Source organism: Haemaphysalis longicornis, unplaced genomic scaffold, assembly GCF_048455015.1.
Source record: "Haemaphysalis longicornis isolate Haplotype H1 unplaced genomic scaffold, Haemaphysalis longicornis Haplotype H1 scaffold_9, whole genome shotgun sequence".
NCBI classification, from domain to species: Eukaryota; Metazoa; Arthropoda; class Arachnida; order Ixodida; family Ixodidae; genus Haemaphysalis; species Haemaphysalis longicornis.
Genome location: NW_027526460.1, coordinates 58,871,893 through 58,884,373, shown reverse-complemented (window position 1 = coordinate 58,884,373; position 12,481 = coordinate 58,871,893). Strand labels below are relative to the sequence as shown.

Here is a 12,481-nt window from a genome sequence, read left to right as displayed (position 1 = left end):
GGCGATCGTAGTGCCTCGTTCGAATTTCAAGCGTCTTCTCCATCGCAGCGGCTTCAGACGCGAAATCGGTTACCGTCTTTGGGGGGTTGCGGACAAGGCAGGCAAAAAACTCTTGCTTTACACCTCGCATCACAAACCTCAGTTTCTTTTATTCAGTCATTTCCGGGCCCACATGGCGAAACAATCTCTTCATCTCCTCAACAGAGGTCACGAGCCCTTCGTTGGGGTGTTGAGTGCACGTTTCCACCAAAAGGGCGGCTCGTTCTTTCCGTACGACGGTGGCGAATGTTTTGAGGAACTCCCTCTTAAAGAGAGTCCAGTTGGTTAGGGAGCTCTGATGGTTTTCAAACCACGTTCGGGTCGTATCTTCTAAATAGAAGAAAACATGGCGGAACGTTTCTTCGTCCCCCAACCTGTTAAAGATGCGGACACGCTCCACTTTCTCCAACCAGTCCTCAGGGTCTTCTCCGGAGGATCCGCGGAACGATGGTGGTTCCCGGGGCTGTTAAAGAACGAGGGCAGGATTGGTAGTGCTGGTCATGGTGCCTGCGTTGATCAAGGTGGTAGTCACGACATCTTCTTTCTTCACTTTATCCGGAAGCATTCCAAACTCCGGCTAAAGACCTTGCTGTCGGCGGCTGGCACGAGTGGGACTTGCTTGTCGGCTTGACGTGGGCGTAGGGTGCATTTACCCCGCACCATCACCAGATGTCACGTGGCCAAAGACGACGCGGTTGTCTTCAATGAAAACAAGTCTATTGGAGAAACGTGTGCTGCCCTATCAACTCAAAGAATACGGGCGGTGAAGCAGCAGTCAACAAAGTGACATGCGAAATCGAGCGTCGGCGATTCGAATGCCGCGCACCTGCTCTGCGATAATTTATCACTGCGTGCGAGGGCTTCTCGAATCGTCGATTTGTATCCATTACACTGTAGATCAACGAAGGTTTATTCTAGGCTGTTCACGTTAGTTCCGAACGCTCTCCCTATCAGAAGAGATAACACATGCGGCACAGAAAGAACGGAACACGCGCTTCCCTTGCCACACAGATAACACCGGTTATGCAGACCGGCGCAGCCCGGCGGCAAAAGCGAAACAAAAATAAACAAGCCAAGGCATGGTTCCCGGCAATACGTCAATGCCAATATTGAGACTCTTACGAGGCCGCCTTGTCAGGCATATAATACTGCGCAACGGAACGCGTACCATGCAATTCTGAGATTTCTGTCGGTAGGCCAGCTGCGCCTTTGTGACACGAAACACAAGAAAAAGCGCGATGAAGTGCACCCTCGTACTCAGCGGAGTCTTTCCAAACAGGTGTGTCAACATTACGCAGCTGGGTTAGGTGGTTCAAAATGCCGCCACATGTATTATTATAAAGGTCATTTTTGTTTCTCTGAGCTCTGCATAGCTCCCGGCTGCAAACATAAAAAGAGACAATCATTAACCCCGACAGTACAAAAATAGGCAAGTTTTACATGTTACGTAATAGCGCATCCGTAGTTGTCTTTTAAATGTCGTACATACCAAAATACTTCTGTTGATCTAACCCCATAGGTAGAAATATTTCGGGGAATATTTGTTACAACTTAATACCCCGCTTCTTAAGTACCTTCGCAAAGACGCCTTAGGGGAGTTTCGCAAAAGGGCCTGGGGGAGCTGTTTTTTAAATGTTGTAAATAACACAATATTTCTGTTAACGCAACCACAGGGGTGGAAATATTTTGGGGAATATTTGTGGCAAGTAAATACCCCGCTTCTTAAGTACTTTGGCAAAGTCGCCTTAGCACCAAGATCCTCCACCCGGCCCCTCCACAAACATGTGACGTAGCGGCTCGCCAAAGATGAGGCGACACATGGTTAAAAATAATGCCCGAATATTTATATTATTTACGTCGATCCCATGACAGACTCCGCGCTGGCTGCGCACCCCACAGCATCGTTTTCAAGAACTTGAAGCACGAGGTGATGTCCCACTGTTCGTTTCTTTGTCGTTTCACAACACTAATGGTGTTGAGCTTAAACTGTGACCTTTAGTCAGACCAGAATCTTTTTGCCCGGCGTATTGCTAACGCCGATTGAAAAGTAGCTCAGGAAAGAAAAGAAGGCTGTATACCAACGGGAACGTGACCAGAAGCTAGGTTATTGTTACACGTACTGTTTTATGGTTCTTATCATAGGCTACAATCAGCATCCTTCCCAGTGTTCACTGGCGTTGCGTTCACCACACACCCTTTTGAGTAGAGGTCTGTTTGCCGGAAAATTTCTGCTGCTGTATGACATGTCAGTAATGTAGCCTTCAGTTCATTTTTGTGGTTTATTTATAATATTTATACGCATTATTTACTACTATTCTAATCATGTGAGTTGAAATGAATGCAGCAATTGTCGAATATTTTTGAGCCCATATTTCTGTGCCAAAAGCAGGGCACGAAATAATGAAACTGTTTCCACGCTTGAAGTATTATAGGCAACTTTTGATCAGCTCTCGCCTTGACCATCTCATATACTTTTGTAGTGAAGTACTCAAGCAATGGCCCATGCCAGTAAAACCACTGGAATAATGAGTCCTTCAATAGGGCAGTCAACCGAGGACAATCTTTTATTACACCACCAATATTCGTGTTTTTCTGCCAAAAGAGCAATACCATGCGTGCGAAGAGCTTTAAGAATTTCGGTTCAGTCAGTCTGAAGCCTTTCAGACAAATTTGTTTCTGTCGTGGGTAAATAATCTCTCATGATTATGACATTCAAGAGTAACCATTATGCAGGTGTTCTTGAAACAGCACAGGCTTTAATTGGTTGGGAAGGGGCTTCCGAAATGAGAATATTAATGGGTTTATATCTTCTTTTTTCTTTTTTATATTTTAGTTTGGTTTGTGCAAAACCTACGCTAATCTAAGATCGTCTTTTGAAATTCACATCTTACAATCATAATGTTTCTTTCATTTATTGTTTATGTTGTGGTCGAAAAGCATTTGTCGACAAAGAGGTTTAGCCCAAGAAGTTAAATCGTACAAAGGGTATTGGATACTACCACATCGAAGCTCCACTTCGGGAATTAAGCGTATGCCATTGAATTGCTTAGTGAGAACACAGCAAAACCCGACCATTCATTGCATGCTAAGCTGTGAAACGTCTTAGGCACTAAGCTACAAAACGGGTTTGATGCGGTTGAAACTGGCACCAGTTCGAGGAAAAAAAAAACGATATTTTGGGGGAGGCTTTTGGTTTCGAGAATACGTTGCCGAAAATTTTCATGTCAGCTGGCACGCGTGTTTTCGCAGAATTTTGCACGTCAGTTTTGCGAAATAAACCACAATTTTGTTGTACCAAATATCTCCATTTACGCTATTACAACAATTAATGTGTGTCTCTTTTTGCCAAAACTACGTTTTTTCGTAAATGCAGGGCGTTACAGGATTTTTCGCAAAGATCGCCATTTTTTATTCGTATTTGAAACTTTTTTGCGGACTGGTTTGTTGATTCTTGTCTTTCGGAGAGACTGTATAAGATTCATCTTTTTCATTTTGTCCGATCAACTTTGTGAAAGTATTACTTTTTGTGATTTTTTGTTATTTTTCATTTTTAAAAAGTCTGCAGTGCTATTATCTCCGATTACGCTATTATAACGATTTCTGGTGGCTCTTCCGGGAAATTTGCATGTTTGTGGAAATGCAGGAGGTTACACGATTTATCGCCATTTTCGCCGTTTTTTAATTTGTATTGTGGTCGGTTCTTGGGGCCTTTTTGTATTCTTCGGTTTTGGTAGGAGCTGTAATACCGCATGTTTATGATTTTGTCTGATCATGTTTTGCAAAATTTTAATTCGTTCTGTGTTTATTCTTTCTGGTGTCCAATAGTTTGTCCCGGCATTTATGCCATTATAACGATTAACTGCGTTACTCCTGTCAAATATAAATTTCTGCTGGAATGCAGGCCCTTATACGGTACTGCATTTGATGGTACTCGGAAAGGGATGATATGCATTAATAATTATTCTTTTAACCAACCTCTTATCTGAAACCACCAGGCAGGACCATTAGAAAAGGAAGGGTGTCCCTATAATTACGGCACACAAGCAAAGAAATAATGTTTAAACATTTACTCATGGCGGAGGCCGCCTCCCTCTTAGCCGGACAACCACAACAACTACTACTACAACAATGACGACGAAGTTTTTTCCGAAGAACGAGGAACACAAGATTTCACCCTAATAGTCAAGGCACCTCATATAAGGCCGTAATATTGGGAAATTGCAGGAACAGTTTTTTTTTAAACTGCCACGTCCACAAACATTTTCGTTAGAAAATACGGCTGAAGTTACAAGTTTAGATGTACTATCAGCCCGTACAACATGCTCGAGTATTTTTTTTTTTGGACACTCAAACGGCTCAAGGCAGGTACTTCCCAGGAAAAGAGCACCACTCACGTTACCTGTGCAAGTTAAATAATTTTACCGGGGTATTAACTGCCTTACCGTCAAGTCACGACAACCTTTTGCCGGAGCTCCTGCTTTCAATAGAACTTGTGGGCACAATCACCCTTTTTCCGCCCTCAGCCGTTAAAACTGCTGCGCGATTGAGGTAAATAGTATAACGGCAATTGTATAACGCTTCCAAGAACTGCGCGAAACACCAGGTCGTCTGATTCATACTTTATCCCGCCGTTATGTTCTGCGCTACAAGCCATGTGCTGAACTAGGGCACTAAACTTTGTGCACGTGTGCGCAGCACATTCGTATGCGAATAGACTTGGAGCTAAAAATGATACCCATAATACGGATTAGCACATAATATTTCAAACCGGTAATAGCAAGCCGCTCGTGCCATGAAAAGGATCTTTATACATATTGCTAGCAACAAGGGGACCACGATAGTTGCGCTGGGTTTGTAGCGGCTTCAACACAAGCAAACGATATTGACACGAAAGATTTGTGGAAGTCGATATTTGTTGCCAAATTCTACGGCGCACGACTCTAAACTCACACTCTTGTTGCCCACGTGACATGTCTTCATCACGACCATGCTGTAATCTAAGGTTACGCGCAGGTCAGCTCTATATAGGACGGTCTAAAAGGAGTCATACAGAAAAAGGGCCTGGCCATCTTCGATAGAAAGTTATGCTATGGAGGGACACTTCAGATAGGCAGCTCTACATCACATACATCTTCGAAGTGATTGCGAGCTGGGTTCTTGGTCGAGATGTAACTGCGTTACTGGCAAACTAAAACTATCAGGTTGTTCACAAGAACGATGAAGCCACAGAGAGCTGACGGTATTGTGCACGCTACTCTGCACTCAATCTGGCAGCGAGATTATTTCTGTCCTGTTTTCGTGCCCTGTAGGTATTATTAGCATGCCCTCTTCCACTGTGCGGCCAAAAATTAATCCTGGTACCCGCAATACCTTTTCAAAAAGAGGAGGAGGAGAAACACGCTGCTTTACAAAAAGAAGCTGCTGACCACAAAGCCTGATAAAAAAATTTTACAGCTCTTCGCTACTGTTCTTATGGAAGACAAGCAAATACCTAACGGTGAATAGCTGTTTCAAGTTATGCGAGGTGAGTTATTTATTCATTTAATGATGACATACAAAAACTGTAATGGAAATATGTTTAATTGGTTGCTAATATAATTTCATGCGGACTAGTTTTGATAGAAGAAGAGTTACAGCCGCGTTTTATAACCGTACTTCCTTCGTAGGCGCTAATGTTTGGCCAGCAAATGCGAATTCTGTAACATTCACGACCTAACTGTGAACTAAGTTTTGACGACCAGTCAATAAATCTTGAATTAATGATTAAATGGCGGATTTCTTTCCATTAAAAGGCACGTTTTAGGCGCAAGAAAACAGGCAGGCAAAACAATGTTTTAGGCGTCCAGCATGAGAAATATATGAATCATAAATGTTTACACAAATAAAAATAATTTCAAAAGAAGACGCGACCGACCTGTGTCTACGACAGGAAAGCGAAAACGGTTACTGTTTTTAATGGCACAAAATTTCTAACAGTCCAACATACCCGTTCACGTGTCCCATGGAGCTGCTGAACTTATGGCGATCCTGGCTTAATTCAACAAGCGTACTGCTCACATTCATGTTCTATGGCCACTTCCGCTTGCTTGAACGTCGTATATAGTGAAACAGGCATAAAAATATTACATGAGAGCTGCGAATAGTGATTTAAAAAAGCGCTGTACACCGGAACAAATTAAGAACCGCAATAGCTCATGCAGTGTATCACTCCGACGAAGATACGGTTCCGGGTGACAGCTCGGGCGCGCGCCCTGAGAACAGATGGCGCCTAATGCTTGGCCTCCGCTCCGTTTTCTTACTTAGTTTGTTTGACGCCGCTGCAGTAAGCTATAAACAGATTAAGCCGCAAAAAGTACTGAAATGACTTGCGTCGCGTTATCCATACTCGCAGAAAGGCGTGCTTTACGGCTCGCAGATGATGATTCTGATTGTGGGGTTTAACGCGCCGACGCAACGCAGGCGATGAGGCGCGCCGTAGGGGAGGGCTCCGGATTAATTTTGACCACCTGGGGATCTTTATCGTGCGCCGAAATCTCGTACACACGGGCGTTTTTGCTTTTCGCCTCCATCAGAAAAGCGGCCGCCGCGGCCGGGAATCGAACCCGCGACCTCGTGCTCAGCAGCGCAACGCCTTAGCCACTGAGCCACCGCGGCGGGTTACGGCTCGCGGAAAAACAGCCGGCTGCTGTGATCAGGCGCCTTGAAAACTTTCGTTTTCTTTTGAAAGTGGTACCGACGAATAATTGATGTCTGCCTGACGCACCGTATTTGTAACTCAACTAAAATAGACGTAATTGAAAACGCAAGAGAGGGTACGATTTATTAGGAAATAATTCGCTATTATATGAGGTTTTTTAGGTACAACTGTTGCAATTTCCTCAAAAACAATGATATCCGAATTTAACAATAAAAACGTGTCAACACTGCCAAATAGGCTTCCACAGGCTTAACGAGCGTTTTTGAAAGGTTCTTAGCAGCCGAGCAGATTTTTTTTGTGGAGAAGCGCGTTTTCAAGCTCATCGCAATACGTATTTTAATGCGTAAAGAAAATCAGCTGCATAGTAATACTTCGCCATTCGCTGTTTGATATGGGAGATATCTGTTAACGAAGGCGGGTTAGAGGGTCAATCGTTGCGTTGAGAATATTGTTGAATTTGATTATGGTTATAGAAGTGAGGATATGACTGTTCGCGTTTGACTTAACCTGTTTGGAGATCACGTGGAACGCAGTGTGCGAATCACGGTAAAAATTGTGGACACACCACCACTTCTCGGGATTTTTATTCGCAATTAACAGCATACACAATTCACAATTACCAACAACAAAATTCTATTCTATTCTATTCTATTCTAATTGGGCATCTGTACTAATGATTGTTTTCCTGGAGTCGGTTGAGCTAGAGGACTAGGTTGAATCCTATAGTGTTGTACTCATTTATAGGAATTGTTGCAGGAACATCCAAAATAGGCATTTATAGGCCCTATAAAAACACCATCGAAGCCCTTAGCCTCAAATTTATGCTTGTATATCAAAATGGCATGGTAGGAGCGCAACAGGCTGAATTGGCATTTGCCTAAAGTTCTGTTTTTAGTAATCATAAAGTCATATCATGATCAAATTTGATGCAGTGTGTTTGGAGATAAATTTTGAAGAACAACAGTAACAGCCGTGTTCTGTAACTGTACTCCCTCCATTGATGGTCATGTATCACCACCATATGGTTATTCTGTAACGGTCACACTTCACTGTAAAGTAAATGTGACAAGTTAAAGGAGCTCTGTGTAATAATAGAGTTGTCTTAGCGGCCGGTTTCAGTTATTATTTTTCCAAATACGTACAATTAGCTTTAATTCTTCCGAGCATTTTGCACTTCATGGCATGTGATCCTACGTTGGCGCGACCCTATAGACGCCCGCACTTTTATTAAGAACATACGGCAAGACCACTTCGCTGTGAAACGACTGAGACCCTGGTGTATTATGCGGGTAATATTGTAATACTGGCAATACTCAATTACCTCGATCACTTAGTGGAAACCAGGTGTTAGCTATCAGATGTTTCTTCGCCGTAATGGGGTGCACCTCGAAGCTATAAATTTTAGTATTAGGAGGTAGTAACATCTTCACGAAGGAGGATCACGCATGATGCTTATTATCACCCTGAGGACCAGCCAGCCTTCCGTCCACTGCACACCAGGAGGACTAAAATTTTAGGGACAAAACCATTGCATGTTCATGTGGGCCACATGCAATACCTCATCTGCCCGGCTGTTCGACACTGTTGTTCTTGTAGAATAGGTGCGCTGGGTACGAATTTGCTATAGCTCTTTGAAGGAGGGTATAAGGCCGGTTTTGCGATGTTTAAGACAAGAACATTCAACCTTTTACTAGTGCTGCAAGGCTGGAGGACCAGTGGGGCTTTGAGCCGACATAGCTTCCTCCGGTTTTGCTAAGTTTTTGTAGGTTTTGCTAGGCTTTGCTGTGTTTTGCTAGGTTTTGCGACGTTCTTACTTGGCTAGGCTAAGTGTGGAGGGACAAAGCTAAGGTGTGCCAGATTTCACAAAGCCATTCAGGTCGATCCATGCATCCCCTGTTTCTCCCGCCTTGCCCCTATAGCGCACGCTGCGGTAACTTTTCTGAGAGGCACTACCAAGGTAGGGCATGTTTTAACGAAGCCAAGTAATGTCAAGCAAGTTTTTACTATGGTGTTCCGATCAGTCCATACACTGACAGCAGACACCACAAGAGAGGGTTCAGCCGTATACCAGCCGTCAAGTAAGCTGCAGTTTAGGCGCGACAGCTTCGGCGCAATACATGTGGTTGGATCGTAGCCGTCTGACATGAGTTCGATCTGCGCTTCTCCCTCGGGAGTTACATACTTCATCGGGCGACCCATGTTTTGCGAGAATCTAAACGGTGTACCCGGAATGGAGTCACGAGGGGCTCCGCGCGACGTTCACACATCGCGGCTAGCGCCTGAGGAGTGTTTTCTTGGTATTCGTTTTTTTGCTAAGGCCACAGTATCAAGCTAAGCATTAAACAGTCGCGGTTTTAAAACATCTGAGAGCTTGCTATATTGGCTGACAGGTTTTATTGCGCTTGATAACAATTTGAGAATGATCCGGCGAGTGCCCGTCGACTGTAAACCTCAATAAAATAACCATTTCTGGTCATGAGCCTTTGGCACTGTAGCAATGACGTTACTGCGCTTCCTGGGTGTCGTTGCAGCGGACTTGTGGGCAGCATTTTGGAAAAGTGCCATTCCCGTTTACTTCGAAGCAGTTGTCTGAAAGCCAGTTGGGGGCGCAGCTGGGGAACAAAAACAAAGAACTTGTTTCAATCGCTGCGATTTGGCAACAGTGATGCAGCGTAAAACAGAACAAAAAGGGGAGTAGCAAAGAAGAAGAAATATTGGTTAGGCAAATGTGATGTCACAGACTAGTATGCTGAGTTTGTTCCCAAAATGTAAGTCTGCATATTATGTCAGACTTCAGATTTTATAAACACCTGTAACAGCGATGATCCACTGATTGAAGCTTCATTACCCAGAAACTGCTGCGAGAAAGTCACAGGACGGGTGTACCCTTGCGATTAAGAATTGAAATGAAATGGTGTTGAAATTGCCATTTGTTCTCAAAGTGTGAAGGAACGGGTTAAATCAGTGTTACGACTTTTTTAGGATTGTATTTCAAATTATAATTGGAGAAACACCAAGTGGCAGAAAATAGGTCTAAGTTCCAATTATAAATGGGGTGGCAGTATTATAAACGTATCTAAAAGATGTGAAATGGTGTTTGATACATGGGCAAGCCCTTCCAAAACCCGCTCTTCTGCCCAAATGATTCAAGACCTAGAGGTATTGCTGCCCGCATGAGGGGATAGGTGCAATCCCAGCCACAGACCATGTAGTCATAAAGATCGCTGATTTCCGGCACAGAAACTTCGAAGATTGCCAAGTCGACATTACTTCTAATTTTTAAGGTGCACACCTCACCCCAAAAAGGGCTTCCAAGTGACATGGCCACAGTCCCGTGATTATGCCGACATCAAAAATCAAAAATGGTTCTCGTTAGTACTATCACTTTCTCGCAGGAATATTTATTTTACAAACTTTATGAGGAACAGAAGAGGTTTTTTCTGATGCAGGCAAGTACAGCTATAAATTCGCCAACCACTGATGCAGGCAAGTGTAGCTATAAATTCACCAACCCATGTTTTAATAATTGGTTAGACTTACTCTAAGCTGCTTTGAAGCAATGATAAAATACATAGGCCTAATAGCAGCAACCAATACCAGCAACGAATGTGTGAGAATTTTCTTGACGAATAATGTTATACAAGTCGTCTTTGCACAAAGTTAAGCTAAATCTTAATTACAGCTATCTGAAATCTGATTCAAAGGGTCATGCTTTAGGTACCCAGGTGAAATGTTAAGAGTAGATTCCTTGCATTTTCCTATCGCAGGTGGGCCCTTTATTGAAAGCGTATCATATCTAAGGGTAGTAACCATTGTTGCTTCCCGCGCAGCTAGGTGTCAACAAAAACATTCGTCTCTGATATCCATGCCTACCGTTTATATATGGATGTGCTCAGAGCCTTACCCACTTGTATCGGACAAAATGCTGTGAACAGCTTAGCTCAATATCCCATAATTAAAGGTCTGAGTTTTCTTTCATCAAGGATATAGTATATTTCAATGTACGAGAATAAGACAAGTTTTGTTCTAGCCCGTAAGTGCTGATGTTCTTTTTTTGCAGGTCGTATGGCTGTTGTCGGTTGAAAAGAGATTATACTGCCCACACATGGAGGGTTAATAACTTGTTGGCTTTAGGTTAAGGAGCTGACAATACTACAACTTATCAAAATTTTGTTTTAGCTGAGCTTACTGACTCTGACTTACACTGCGATTAATACCCTTCCAGGAAAACCATCGCAGGTCCAACCTTCGCAAGGGTTCTCCAACATAACGCTTTCGCCGTGCCGCAAAGTGCGGTTTCGAAAAATGCAATCGCCTGTTGAGAAAAAAAAAGGTGGTAAGATTTCTCCTTGAGCAACGTATACAATGCCAACATAAATCAACCTGTTCTTCAAGTGTCAAATTATTCGGGAAGAATGAAAATTAAGACTACGGCTGCGTGAAAGTCATTCAGATTTCAGCATCTGCGGACGCCGCTATAGACGACGGCAGCTGCCGAACTGGCGTACACGGAGGGATGGTGACGCTGGACATTACATGATATCCGGGTTGCCATCCTAAAAACCACGATTAGGTATTCACCTCTCATCAGGTGGGAACACAACGACGTGCAGGGTCACACACAAGCATATGTTATCCCAAGGCCTTCTCTTGAAGACTTCGTACCTTCCGCGCACGTGCCATAAGATAGTGGCGACAAGTACTTCCAGTGGTTTGATCCCCAACCTTTGTTGTAAAATATCTCCCCTCACTTCCCGATGATTTCTTGGTTACCGACGAGCCGCGGTTGTCAGCGACATCTTGTGCGCATATCCCGCACCATCGTGCTCTTCCTGCGCTCTTTCTGGCCTTAAATTGGGTATAACGTTCTTTTTACAAACCAGTCGGGTGCTTCAGTGATGTTTGGAGCTTCCCAAGTCCTCAGTTACCCCCTAATGATGTAAACATTGTCGTATTTACGAATTATACGCACAGACAAAACTAAATGCGTCAATCCGCAAACAACTCAGTTGTGTTCTTGATATACCCGCACCACCATGAAGTACAAAATAGAGAATTTTGCAGTTCAACCACGCAAATTGATATTTTATAACACACAATCTTTCCACGATTTGCTTTCTAGTGGTTTTTTACCAGCACTCCCTTATTCAAATTTATTGACTTGAAGGGAAATACTTCGGCAAGACTGTTGAGGGCTGTGCCTTGCTAGTCAATGAACAGTACTTGCACCAGTCGCATACACGTTGTGTGGGCACAGAAAATAACTACAATTTCTTATACTACAGCCACTCAATTTGATTCTGTAACTTTTCTCGTAATAACACATGATTAAGAAAGCAAACCATGCTTTGCCTCTACTCAAGCCTTTCGGGAGGTGCTACCGCACCCTAAACGGACACGTCGCTAGGTTTGCAAGATGGCTCCGCGTTCGCGCATAGCGCTTATTCCCCGTTGTGTGCGGCGAACAACCGCAGGCAAGGAACACAGGCTTAACTGATCAAAAAATAAGTGTCCGTGAATTGTAATTACCAAGACTGTTACTAGGTTGACCAGGCGACTAAGAGGCGAAGTATGGTTTATTTGCAGGACTGGCGGCGGTTCACCGGAGAGCGTGGAGAGCAACCATCGATTCCGCCCCAGAAAGCGCTTCGTTTTTCTCATTATTGGCCGGGCAGCTGGCGGGGAGGATTTGCTTATAAAGTGAAGCAGTCCTGACATGTAGTGTAACATTTCCCCCTCCACATA

At 43.7% G+C, this 12,481-nt stretch overlaps 1 long non-coding RNA gene across 1 annotated transcript; it reads right to left on the bottom strand.

Moving 5' to 3' along the window:
• Positions 1 to 9,111: 9,111 nt before the first annotated feature.
• Positions 9,112 to 11,052, bottom strand: LOC144152462 (uncharacterized). Its single transcript, XR_013319172.1, has 2 exons — positions 10,940 to 11,052; positions 9,112 to 9,348 (listed from the first exon to the last, which is right to left on the bottom strand). It is a non-coding gene; the product is annotated as an uncharacterized LOC144152462 (long non-coding RNA).
• Between the last annotated feature and the right edge of the window lie 1,429 nt (positions 11,053 to 12,481).